The sequence below is a fragment of the Prenolepis imparis genome, unplaced genomic scaffold (assembly GCF_030444845.1).
Source record: "Prenolepis imparis isolate NDT839.2.m4 unplaced genomic scaffold, iyPreImpa1.0 SCAF_5, whole genome shotgun sequence".
Lineage (NCBI taxonomy): Eukaryota > Metazoa > Arthropoda > Insecta > Hymenoptera > Formicidae > Prenolepis > Prenolepis imparis.
In genome coordinates this window covers 6,724,405-6,738,366 of record NW_028141163.1, presented here as the reverse complement: position 1 = coordinate 6,738,366, position 13,962 = coordinate 6,724,405, and the positions used below count along the sequence as shown (strand labels likewise).

The 13,962-nt window shown below is 36.6% G+C and overlaps 2 protein-coding genes and 1 long non-coding RNA gene across 3 annotated transcripts in view; 2 read left to right on the top strand and 1 right to left on the bottom strand.

Annotated features, from left to right (window-relative positions):
• Mesr6 (misexpression suppressor of ras 6) overlaps positions 1 to 13,962 on the top strand; it is a 660,805-nt gene that overhangs the window by 281,692 nt on the left and 365,151 nt on the right. The gene's annotated exons all lie outside the window — the stretch shown is intronic.
• The window catches only part of LOC145936727 (uncharacterized), a 117,051-nt gene that overhangs the window by 78,465 nt on the left and 24,624 nt on the right, over positions 1 to 13,962 (top strand). The window lies entirely within an intron of this gene.
• Positions 3,493 to 13,962, bottom strand: part of LOC145936729 (uncharacterized) — a 93,093-nt gene continuing 82,623 nt past the window's right edge. The window contains exon 4 of the long non-coding RNA XR_014425433.1: positions 3,493 to 4,508. This is a non-coding gene — a long non-coding RNA (uncharacterized LOC145936729). The remainder of the gene's footprint in view (positions 4,509 to 13,962) is intronic.

The following is a 13,962-nucleotide window of genomic DNA, read 5'->3' as shown; positions in this document are numbered from 1 at the left end:
ACACCAGTGTACAAATTTTTTAATACGATAAACATAAAATAAGGATGCGTCGCATAGGGTCAGCGGTAAAAAAGTATCGATTTCTAATATTTTAAGACGAGCCAAAAATTCATCGATTATACATTTTAATAGTACATTGATTACAGAATCATTTGGTACCAAACAGACACCAGCGTACAAATGTTTTAACTTTATATACATAGAATAAGATTGCGTCGCATAGGGTCAACTGTAAAAAAGTATCGATTTCTAATATTTTAAGGCGAGCCAAAAATTCATCGTATATATATTTCAATAGTGTATTGTTTGCAGATTATCTTTGTACCATAAGCATACCAGCGTACTACCTTTTTGGTCTAATATACGTTATATAAATCTGCGCCGTATGGGATTTGCGGCTTAAAAATTTTAATTTTCGATATTTCAAAACGTGCAAAAAATTAATCTTATATACATTTTAACAGGACATTGTCTGCACATTATTACGAATTATGCGTGACTGCATGCATATATCGCGGTAATATATGTCGAAACTCATTTCTACTGCGCATTCGGATTTCGAATTATATCAAGATTATCGAAAAGTGTCGGACGAAATATATTTGTGACTCTAATTAAGAAAATAATTTTTATTTTAAAAATTATATCTACGAAACCTTAATTTTAAATTTGTATTCATGTCTCACTTCTATTCTTAACTTAATAAATATACTACTTCTTAATTAAATAAATATATTAGAAAATATTAATGTAGTAGGGTAATTAAATTTTAAAATAGTAATATGTTATAAAAATTAAAATAGCAATATGTTGTGAATAATATGTTGTGAGTAATACCTTATCCTCGATTAATATTTTTGTTACAGAAATCAGCTGATTAAAACGTTAATTTGGTAATTAATTTTAAAAATAAGAATATATGTTATAACATTTAAAATAATAATCTTTTAAATAATGTATATTATAATTCCTTAAACTCGATTAATATTTATGACAGCTATCAGCTGATTTCTGTCAAAAAATATTAATCGCAGATAAAGCATTATAACATATTATTTATAAAATTATTTTAATTTTTATAACATATTTTTATTTTAAAATTTAATTAGCAATGTAATGCTTTAATCATCTGATTTCTGCCAAAAAATATTAATCAAGTTTAAACAAACTTTATATAAAAACATCATTCTTTTTTATATAAAATCGATGAATGGCGTAGCGCGCGCTTGTTGTTTTAGTTCTTTTTTGAAAAAGACATATTAAGTCGATTCTCGCAAGTATTGTTGCCTCTTTTCCGCGAAAATATTTATTAAGTTTAAAGTATTATAACATTTTATTTAATTTTATTTTGGACTAACTGTCAAACTGCTAGCTGCTAACCCTCGCGATGACAGCCTTTCGATGCTACGAATATAACACACAACGCAAATCGACAGAGAGCCAATCTGCATTGCGGAAAAGAGGCAACAATACGCTTCGAGACTTTCGAGATGACTTCGATACATTCGAGTGGACTGCGATACATTCGAGAATCGACTTAACATGCCTTTTTTAAAGAAAGGATTGCTACTGTTGTATTTTATTGTTTCGGGCACGTTATGCATATTCGCAAGTCGAATTTTTATGAGAAAATACACGACAAATTTGCTACCAATAAATGAACCTCGGATTTCTGTCGGATCGACACGACGATTCCTGTTGTATAAAATTAAAGATATAATCGTAAGTTGGTCTTTTATGGACCGTTAAATCCTTGTCCGCGTGTTGCGCTGATCGACAAATCAGTAATAATCTGTCAATGCATCCGATAAAAGAACACGGGAGAATTTCTTAGTTTAAAGATCACGATATCCGGATAACGATGCGGTATAGAAAATATTCTATTCCCACTATCGTAGGAATGTCAGAAATCCGAAGAGACGTAGAATCGTAAAACTCACTCGCATATCGAAATAAAACTCCAAGCCCGTTTATGAGGATCCTGTTAATGTCCGATTCCATGGATTCACGCATCTTCCGATCGAGAGGATGTCGCGCAAAGTCGTTTGACGGCGCAGTCGCTATAAAATAACTTCGTTCTTAACCAGGCATGTAAAATAAATAGTGGAATATTTCCTTATAGAAGGAGACGATGTCGCTGCGAATTCTTAAATCCGCACTATACTAATGACTGCGCGAAATATATACGTAACTTTCTTACCGTGAAAAATTCACCGTGAATTTTAAATTTCTGTCATATGATATGAACGTAGATCAAAGTTTGCGGTTCTATAAAAATGGAAGTAAGATCAAAAAATTAAATTTTAATAATATCCATGAGAGTCGCGATTGACGTTTCCTCTACGTTTGTTTTCGCAGCAAGACAACTTTCATTATTATTAAAAATAATTTTGCACAAATTGTGGTGCTTGTATTAATTTAGCTGTCAAGAATGATCCCAACGTTATTTGTCATTATTTACATTTATTCATTACTCACAAGCGTACATTATGTCAATATTTATATTTCGTATACATCGTGTCGATGATACGCACGATTTTCATTCTCGCCGAAAAAAATACACGTACTCACATCTTGAAAAGAAAAATTCTCATCCAACAAAGAGTCAAATTGTTCGTTAAATTTTTCTCGTAAAATGTCGCATTCAATTGAGATTCGTGTTAAATGTTTTCTCTCTCTCTCTTTCTCGGAGCAATCATGACATTTTTGAGACGTGATATTTTTCTTGCTTCCGACTATATCTTCGATTTAATGTCACTAGAGGCTAGACCGTTTGGTGCAATTTGCACCAGACGTTCGCCCATTCATTGTAATTCTTAGTCGCTAATTAGCATCTACCCGTTTCGTTTCCTCGAACTGTTTTGCAAGAAAGTCGTTGAAAACATTTTTTGTTTTTCATTCATGCTCTTATTACACATTTACATGTACGCCAAGCTCTATCTTATTTGCATTTGAAATCCAAGCTTACATGATTATTATTCATCCGCTAATAAACAGAGTGGACGATCGAATTTTTAGTTAATTATATGAGATTTATCAGAAGTGAACCATGTAAATCTAATATAGTTGCTTCTATAAATTCAAAATGACAAGTTTAATAAAATATAAAATTTTTTTTGTTTGACAAATATATTTTATGTCGAAATAATTATTTTAATTTTACTTGTATATATGGATAATGAAGCGAAATGAAACGTCACGGCTAATTATAATTATAAGTCCATAATATATACACGAGGTTCTTTTGAGATAATTTACCAATTAACAAATATTATACAGCAACGATCATTATAGATATAATATGGTAATTACGATACTCTGGTCCGTAGATTATGATATTCGTGTCTGGAGCAGTTTCTCTTCTCTACTACGATTATTATAATTTCGCCCGTGCACGCAACGATTTACGCGCGTTCCATAGAGTCAAAGAACTTAACAAGAAATGCGCGCATGCTTGCAGAATATAATATATGCTATAAATAAAATCTCCAATAGCTAAGTTTTCCGTTTACGGAAGATTTTTTCTTCTTTCGCTAGTTCCTTTTCCGCAAGATGCGCAGTTCTTACGGCTTATAAGCATGCAAGTTGGAGGATATAACAAAAATGCTACACGTAAAGTTATAAACTTATTAGATAACATACGGAGATTCTTTAATATAACGAAATCTTCGTCGCTTAATACTTGCTGCCTGATATTTGCTTTGGTTTGCATCGCACGTGTTTACAATTAACTTAAATTACAACATTGCTGAGGCATATATTGTTCAAAACGACACTCTTTTGCCCGTTTGCGTTCGCTCGGAGTCTCTAAAATAACTAGTTAATTGTAAAAATTTATATTATTTGAATATTTCGATTGAAAATAAATACGCGCGATGGGAAATATTTTAGAGGTTCATGAAGTGCGTGAAAGCCTGGTTACAAGTCAGATACCTGCGTAGATATATATATATATACGTTAAAACACAGAGATTTTGCGATGTAAATTTTCCAGCTCGTTTCTGCAGATCGCTTTGCATCGACGCTATACCAGAGAAAACGACATGGTATTCATCCCGATATACATATATTCGCGTCGAGACGCTTTGATGTACGGCGCAACCGATACTGAAGCCGTCGTTTCTCGCTCTTCGACGACTCGTTTCCGCTCGACTCTTGAATAAAATAGGACGCCGAACGAAATTAATATAGGTTTCGAAAGAAACCGTATTGGATGAGAATTACATGCGACAGGTGAAATATCGTCGCGCTTGCGTCAGTCTACAGTTGCATCTCGTCTCTAAGAGTCTCTGTGATTTATACAAGATAATAATACCCTTACAGCGCATTTACTGTAAAGAATGTACGTAATATTACTTGTTTTCGCGCTAACAGCAATGCACACAAATGACTTTTATGACTTACCAAATTGATGTCTTGGGTCAGTATACTTAATTTTATAGTCGGCAAGATAATTTCATGCACTACGGAAATCTTTGCGATGTGCTGCCCGCGATGCTTATCAGTTTCTATAATTATAAAAATAAATATATAAAAAAATATATAACATGTAAATATTATATATGGTTTGTAGAACATATATGTTTTGATTATTCTTAAAATATTAAGTTGATTTCAATTTTTGGAAGAAATTAAATTTTACAATCTCGCCAAAATTGAATTGGAAAAAATCACTAAATCAGATTGTAAATTGATGTGACTAAATAAAGCACTTTATGCTTTGCTTTAATTTTTTTTATTTTAAAATACCTTGATAAATAAAACGTTTTATTAAATATTTTTATTTTAACAAAATTTGTAAAGCTACACTTGAAAGTTATATTATATTTATTTTTAAATATTGCAGCAATTTATATATTTAATAAAATGAAGTAATACAATCATTATTAAAAGAATATTAATTCGCGAATTAAATTATCAATCCGGAAATCGTCGCAAAATTTCGTTTATGGAGACTTTGAGAATATTTCTCAAAGTAGCAACTAATTTTTATTTGTAAAATGAAATAACAATCTACGTAGAAAGTGTTTACGCGCACATACTAATGTATATATTGTATATTAACTTACAATGACGTTCACGGATGATGGATCGCTTTGTATACAACAAGACTTTAATGCTCTGAGAATGTGGCGATTTTTCGCACAACATTTACGAAGGATTGCAATCGCTCTTTACTACTATCACATCGGATATAAGCAAAGTTTTGTTCAAGTTCAAGCGTGGTAAACTTTTTAAGTTTCGCTAGTGCTTCCAAACAGAGGGATTTTAAGATTACAAGTTTTGGACTCGACAGATTTTAATTCAAGAGTGTGATAAATATCTGCCTGAATAAAGAGAGAGTCGTTTCACTTATAATTGTAGTTTGCACTTCTTAAAATAAATCAATTATTTGTAATCTTAATATGCAATTATAATTAATGGTTTCTGAATAAGTCGATAAAATAAAGAAAAATTATTGCAAACTATTCTCCAAAAAATTTTAAAGATTATTTTCTATATATTTCGTACTATGAAATAAAATTGAACAACTATTTCGTCATAATGTGATAATTTTAACGAAATATTCCACATGGCAAAATAATAAATTTTTTATTGGCTAAAATATTATTAATATTATAAATATATTAGCTCGAGAAAACTTGTTGACATATACCTAAGTAGAAAATTAAATAGAAAATTAACTTTTAAAGCCATAAATAAATATAATTTTATATTTTGCGCTAATTTTATTAAATTTTATTTTAATAAAATTTTTATTTATATAGATCTACATTACGAAAACATTTAATATTAAATTAAAAAATGCAATTATTTATAGTACGCACAACCAATTAACATTTTCTGAGTAGAAAGCTTAACTATAAATTTCTTTAAGAGTACGAAGAATTGACACGCATAATATATAGTAGAAACAGTAGAGAGGGAGACACACTCTTTAAGCAAAGTACATATATCAGACTATCAGACATGTAAATGTTTCGATAAAACTGGCTTGACACTATGATTTCTACTACATATTCTGCAAACACTACGCTATTTCATCGAGTACATTAGATCCGATAAGGATAATGCAGTCATCCGTGAGCATACATAGTATACTAACGGATTAGCAGACAAATTGCTAATTTATTCTCAGAACACGCTCTCCGCGTCTTGAAGACGTGGACGGCGGCGAACGCGTGATTCCAAAAGGTTATACAGCGACTGCTGAATTAAATTGTCTAATGGCAAGTAGAATCGTGTCTGGAGGCGCGAAAATGATATTGTCGTTAATATTAATTCATCGTAGGTATCGCGCGCTCGGGCTCGAGATTTGCATTCCGCTCGCAGGAAATCGTTGCCGAAGCATGCAGAAATAATCGTCACGTACTAATGCCAGCTATCAGCTGCATACACGAGACGTGTATCCTATGGATATCAGAGCAACAGGTACGAGCACCGAAAATCGAACCTGAATATCGATTGCTCATCCTAACTTCTCTCTTATCGGTCTCGAATCTCTTTGATAGATGCGTAAAATAATTATCTTACATTACATATATGAAAGATATATACATATGTACTTTGTACGTTTGTCTAAAATATTATGCCAGTCTTTGCGATCGTGTATACGAAGAGAATTATGTAAGTTTATGTAATATATTCCGCAAACGTTAAATTGTTACACTTATATATAACATAGGAGAAGAGATATGATATTATAACATCAACTTATGTCAATATGATTTCATGGGCTACAAATTATTCTGGTGCACGATTTGACATAAGCAAGATAACCGAGTTGCGTAAATTATTTCTCGAAGGCACTGAATGCACTCAATCGTTTGAATTGACTTTAAAATGAGATATCTCCATTTTGCACCGCAAAAATGTTTTGTATGCACAATTAATTTATTAAGATATATGGAAAGAATATATCATACTCTAGAGATTGGATACTCGTTAATTAATTATAAAGCTCCCATGTTCATTTTTAGAAAAGATATATGCATTTAAATATAAAAGTTTCTTTAAATATAAACTTTATAATAAAATGATTATAATTTTTATTCTCATATTAATTGTATGCGCGTGTGTGATGTGTGTGTTTCGAGTTTTATTATATAATATATAAACGTTACAAAGTTATTTTCATCGACAGATTTTTCTTTAAAATAAAAGACAATATTTTTTTCTATTAATAATTAAAAGCGAATTCACTTTATTGACAGGCTTGCATAACATGACGAAAGGTACCAATGGCTATTAACTTTATACCTTTATATTTTGCGCTTCACCGCATGCTATCGCTGCATGCTTCTCCCGTTTGACATTTCCGATGCATTCGATTCTGTATTATTAGCGCGGTGCATACTCGGCGGCCCCGGTATGCCTTTAAGCCACATTCAAACGTATTCGCATCGGGAATAGCGCTGAGGCCGCTGAAGTACACATCGGGGATATGCTAATACACCGCGGTCTAACATATGCGACATTAAAAAAAAAAAAGAGAGAGGGAGAGAGACAGAGAGCAACCGCGCAGCAGGTATAACAACGGCTTTATCATTAAAGGTAACACATCCTGCGCGTTGATCGTACGAAGAACGGAACGAGAAGTAAGTACACACATCGCTATGCCGTTCGTCGTTATGCCTACGCGAAGAATGCGCATCCCGTACGTGGATATGCATACTTGAAGGTATCGACCATAGCATACCGCTGCAACCGCGAATATGCGTCGTCGCGCTAGCGCAAAATATTCTTGAGCTCACTCGTAAAAGCGACATTGCGCGTGGTTTTCTTACACGTGCCCTCCTTCCCCCTTTCCCCCCATCGCGAACCGTTCGATGTGCAAATGACTGGAAATCCCCGAGAAAAACGCACGTTTTTATTCGTGTTAAAGGATTATCGCACTCGACATATCGCCGATCGACCCTCGATCATCCACCGCGATGGATAACGATCGCGAATCCCGACGAAAATTCTCGCCAGGATAACGGCATAAGGACATACATACATACGTCCAGTCCGAGTCGTTTTTCATTGCGATTTTTCATTTTTTGTTTAGCTATCGCTTCCGATTTCTTCCCCAGTGGCTTTTACGAGCGATATTTTACGAACTTCGCCGTCCGATGGCGAAACGGCCTCCTCCTCGGCATCAACAGGGGTAACAATATGTACGCGCCAAGTGTTCATTTTTGTGCGGATTAGCGCAAAGTGCGAGAACGACTCGAAGCACGCGCGTAATTAGTATTTTCGCAAATTACACAGCCGGTTCATCCTCGTGCACCTTGCGCTCCTCCTTTGGTGTAGACAGGCCATAACTCCGGGCGTTAACGAGGCAGTCCCACAGCAGTCTCCATGGCTATTTGCATCATCGTGTCCTTCTTACGAGGCTCCTACACAACACTCCCTCTCGTCCCCCCTCTGTCTTTTTTTTCTTTCTTTTCTTTCTTTTCTTTTCTTCTCTCCCGTATATACGTACGCGCGCGCCTTTATGACGCATCAGATACTCCCTAACGAAGTGATACTCGGCCGCTTTTAATTAATAAGACGGCTGGGCGTTGATCAAACGCTCGCGGAGCTGCCGGGATCGCGCTGTTTATCGAACAAACGAGCTTATTCAGCGAGCACAGAAACTCTCGCGCGCCCAGAGAGTCTATCTCTCCCGATGAGAGAGAGAGATGCTGCGCTCACTTGTTAATGAGAGCATTATATATCCGTTATATGCCGTACGCCAGCATAATTTATGGAAATGGGAAATCGTTCGTCGCGAGGCTTCTTCAATCCTCGTTAGCGCTGCCTTTGCCGATTCATTCTGCGCACATCAAGCATGTATGTATAATAGCTATATAACATTTGCCAATATATCTCTGTATTACATGCACCGAAAAACATTTCTGGCGATGACGATTAATTAATATGTCGTTCTAAAAAGATTTTATATATTTTTTATTTATTTTCGCAAAAGAGAATTTATTCTGAATATATTAATATACATTCAATATATTTAATCAATGATATATCAAACATATATGACAAAAAGGCGGACTAATTTTCTAGTTGTTCTTCAGACACTTTAGATAAATAAAGATACGAAACAGTAGTTTGAAAAACCGTTTCATCAGGCTAACGTCGTGATTGCAAGCTATATAGCGGATCACCTTGCAATATTTCCGATTTCGCTGATCACACGAAACGTTTTTCCACCTCGTGAGAGAGAGAAAGAGAGACTGTGTATCAACGATACGATATTTATCCATCCCGGCAATCATGTCTGGAGTTATTGCCGTCATAACGTAGGTTCAGTCAATCCGCGACTCACCGTGTTCATACGAGTCACGTATAGGCGCGGGGAGCATATTACTTATGTACGTACCTCGCCGAAGCGAAGCCGAGCACAATAAACACGTGATTCACGTCACGACGGAATTCACGGGCTTGGGGGCCTCTCTCGTCGATCGAAAGCTCAAACGGAGCTGCGCGATCGCTCCAAGGGAAAACCTTCGCACTGTCACTCTTAAGCGCTTGTATACACGTACGTATATATACGGCTGCGCGATGTAAACTCGAGGTGGACGCAAATGCGTATACGCAAATAATACGCGTGCACACGATTCTCGTCGGGCTGCAAAATTGGCACCTTTCACATCTTACGCCGGCAGAAACAGAGAGAGAGAGAGGGGACGCGGATGACGTACGTGTTTACATCGATACCCGGTGTAATTATGGGGTTTATTGAAAATGATGCATCGCCGCGCGCAACATATTTCGCCTTTTGTGGCGAATATACTTTTCCCTCTGATGTGCTTTTATATATGCGCGCGGAGAAAGAGTCGCGATGACAGGATCCGCGAAGAAACGACGATGGCTTTAATGTATCTTGACTGCTATTAACGTTCAGAAATTATCGTTCCATTGATCATTAAAATATCTCGTGACGTTAATAGCCCGTGGTGAAAACTTGATTGAAACTCATAATTGTTTTATGATGTGGGTAATTTTTTTTTATAAAGTGATTAAAAAAAATGTCAACTAAAAAATCGGTAATTTATTTTTTGTGAAACTATATATATTATGAATACTATTAATTAAAAATAATTATTTTTCTAATTTATTTTTTAAATTATTTTCTAATTAAATTTTCTATACATGTTACGCGGCCGAAAATATATTCTTGCGTAGCTAGAGTCATGTAGAAACAAAGTTACGGACACAAGGTCTGTAAAGCCTGCTGCGGTGTCGATAGCATCACCGATGTACGGTCCTTGCGCCGATTTCCTCCCGCGAAGCGATCGAATACCACGTAAAAGATAACGTAGAAGAAAGCGCACATATATCCGGCGATTCACGCCTCGCGTGTGGGAACGCGACTCGCCAAGTAAAGCGTAGGCGTTGTGTTCCTTTACCTAGCTCGTAGCCACCCTCCTCTCGCAAGGCGCAGAACGAGCGATCGCGCCAAGGGGAAAAGGGCGCGCTTTGCCGGGAGAAAACGGGGGAGATAGATAGGATATTAAAAAAAAAAATTGTAATCACAGGTAGGTACAAGGTACACGGTGCGAGGATTAATGATTCGCGTCCGCATCGTCGTTATCGAGCCGAGGAAGGAAGTGTTTCGCCATTCTGCTCTTTCGAGATCCTCCAGCTTCGCGCTCGATCTCTGCGCGTTTCCGCGTCTCTCCCCTATCCGTAACAGATCGCGTCTTCGAAGATGATGATTGAATCGATTAGACGTCTTATAAAGTTGCGTAAAAGCACGTTGCAAGCGCGAGCACTAATGTTAAATGAACCAGTGGGTATTAGAGTGACGTCTGACTCGTGGATAAAAGTGAATGCAATTACAATTTTCACACAGAGTGAGACTTTGTTCTGAGTTATCTTTACGTAACGAAAAATTTTAGTTTCTTTTATTTTAGCTTTCTATGGAACTATAAAAGAATGTAATAAAATAGCTCGATTATCATGTTAAGTGTTTTCTTTCTCTTTCTCTCTCTCTTTTTTTCAAGTACTATTTGAATTTCAAAATAAGAGAAAAATTAAATATCTATTTTTAAATTAATTTAAAAATAAATACTTCGAAATTGTTGTCTATATAAAATTTTTGATCTCTGATAAAATATAGATAGATTAAAAAGATACGCCTAGAAAGATATATCCTGTAACATCGCCAACGTCTTAGCGCATTTTCCTCAAGTTGATTTCCTATATATCTGCAGACAGTTGCAGCACTGTTCCGTTTTTGCCGCGGAAAGTTTGTTCGTCAACTTGCGCTGGTCCATCTGTTCTGACGCGTAAATCTACTTGAGAAACTCAACCTGACAACTTAAATCACTCAAATGTCGCTTTCAAGCATATTGTTGCGACGCTTGGGGATAACGCGCGCTGTCATCCCGAGTTTCCTGGAAGCTATCGCACGCGGGAAGTCGTTTTGCGGACGCGTCTCTTAAGTCACTGCCAGGTCGAGATCGTGTTCGTAAGCGGCGAAAGCAGGAAGAAGGTAGGGACGAGGGAACGCACAATCGATTTGCTTCGAGCGAATTGCGCGAGCTCAAGAACGAGAGACCTTCGAGAGAACGGACGAGCGACTTTATTCGTCGTCGCTTTCTTGGCGCTTGTCGCAAGGCTCGATCGATCGATCGATCGGGCCGCGGAAGGTCAAGGGGTGACCGAACGAAACGAGAAGATTCCTGGGGGAAAAGAAAAAGGGGAATTTGGAATTTATGGGCCGCGCGATATCGACGCGGTTACGATCGGTACTTTGAACGCGGCATGTTGGAAAACGATCGAGCGTTCTCTTCTAGCAACGCTCGTGATAAGAAACGTAGATAAGGAGCCGGGAATCGCGACGGATGTATATGTATGTATGTTTTCTCAACAATCGCGCTGGTCTCGCCGGTCATTCTCGATTCGGATTTCGCGATACCCTCTGCGATACCAGCTTTGATTATAACTGTTTTATTTGTTAATTAATTAATTGGGAATGCCATTGCAATATCGCGATTCGATATATAGAAAAAAAAAGAGAAATTAAATGCGCAACGATCTACTTTACATTTTTTTTGCGTCTCGAATCTAATTATATTTAATTATTATTTATGATGGGAACGATGGAAATTTCCATGCGTTTAATGGTAATTTGGAATTGTCAGCATATTTCTGAGAAAGGCGCAATATTCTCCACCGATAATAATATGAAAAATCAGCAAATTCTCGGTAAAATTTACTCACGCGAGACGCTAAGTGCGTAATAGGTGCCAGGCGGAGGAAAGGATTCTTGTTGCAGTCCGATCAATACTAATCATTGATCCAACGGGATGCAGCTGGGGCCCATAACTATAAACGTCAGTCTAAAAAGTTGTAAAATCGTGGATTTATATCTTTCTCCATCCATGGTGAGAACTGGCCTTCCTTGCCTGGCCTTACCACATGGCAATCGTCTTTGCTTGCTTCTGAGAGCATTTCTTGCCGTTTACTCCATTGCTTTCGTTTCTTCCCTCCCATCATTCCTTCATCATTCGCCATATTACACATCGGCGAAATCGGCATGCATTATGCGGTCTTAAACTATGCTAAAGTTTTTCCTATTTCGAAAGCAACGAATAAACGTGTAGCTGTCAAGCTAAAATCATGCAAACGTTTTAACGGAACATGATTTCTTGCATTTCTTCCTTGTTCTTTTCGTCTATCAATATTACTTGTTTACGTACCTAGAAACCATATGCGTTCCGCATCTCGTTCTAAATTATACTTGTATTTCGTCTGCCTGGAATAAGTAATTGAATGTACCAGGCGAATGCCTGAATTTATTTAGAATAGAAAAGATACGTGAGAAAATGTTATACGCTTAATACATTAATATTAAATCGTGCTCATATTTTCGTATTAATATAAAAAATATAAACAATGCAAAATAAAAAGGAAATTAAAAATGAAGAACCATCTGCTTACAATTTTATCAATTTAACATCATTAATTTAATTTAAAAAAAAAGCTTTTTATAATTAAAGCTGACAACTTCAAAATTTTGCCAATAGTGATTTTTTTTATAAACAAATGCTTGGATGAAACGAACAATATGTCTTTCTGTAATGAGAAATTGTTACAAAATTAATTTTGATTTCCATCGAATGTGTAGCCCGATACTCGTACAACCCTGATTTAGGTGTTTACAAAAGGTGTATTGCGGCCGCACTTGAGGCAACATAACGGAAGCAATTTCCACGCGACTCGCCATACAATATTTCGCACCTTGTGCGAACGTCCATCCTCTGCGATGAATTACTGCGTTCACGTACGGCTCGTTTGCCGCTATATCACGTGGCTACCGTCCAGCCTGCAATTAACATTACGACGGCGGTACATCTCGACGACGGCGGTGCTTCACGTAGGTGGCATTAAACGGCGCGAAAAGGGCGGATACGGCAGGTGGTACAACAGCTGCGAATCCGCGGAAAAGACGAGAGGTAGTTAATCTCTGGTTCGATACGCCCACGTGACCTCTGGTATAGAAGGTGCACGATCTCTCGTAGGTATCCGGCGCATCTTTCCGCCCTTTACTATGGACTTACCTGGTGACTTTGCCTATTTCAGTCCGTCATTATCACACTCGCCATATGACGACAGCTTGTCCTCCTCTTGTACGTACACCTAGACCTCAACGTACCATAAGATTACATCTGAGATAACTAAATGCGCAGCCAGAAAATCGAGATGCGATGTCTATTATTATGCGTTTTTCGGTACTTTAGAAGTGATTAAAGTTGAAGATTAGAAACTGATTTATTATCCTAGAACCGCGAATAACGATTTTATTTCTGTGAGATCCGACTTCATTTTTATAATACCATAGCATTAATTAAACGCGTAACTAATGCACTAATCTTTCTGCGTTAGAATCGATCTCGTTTCATTTGCATCGCGAATCGTTCAACCGATCGATCTCCCCTGATTCGATACATGCAACCTCGATCCCGCGTGTTG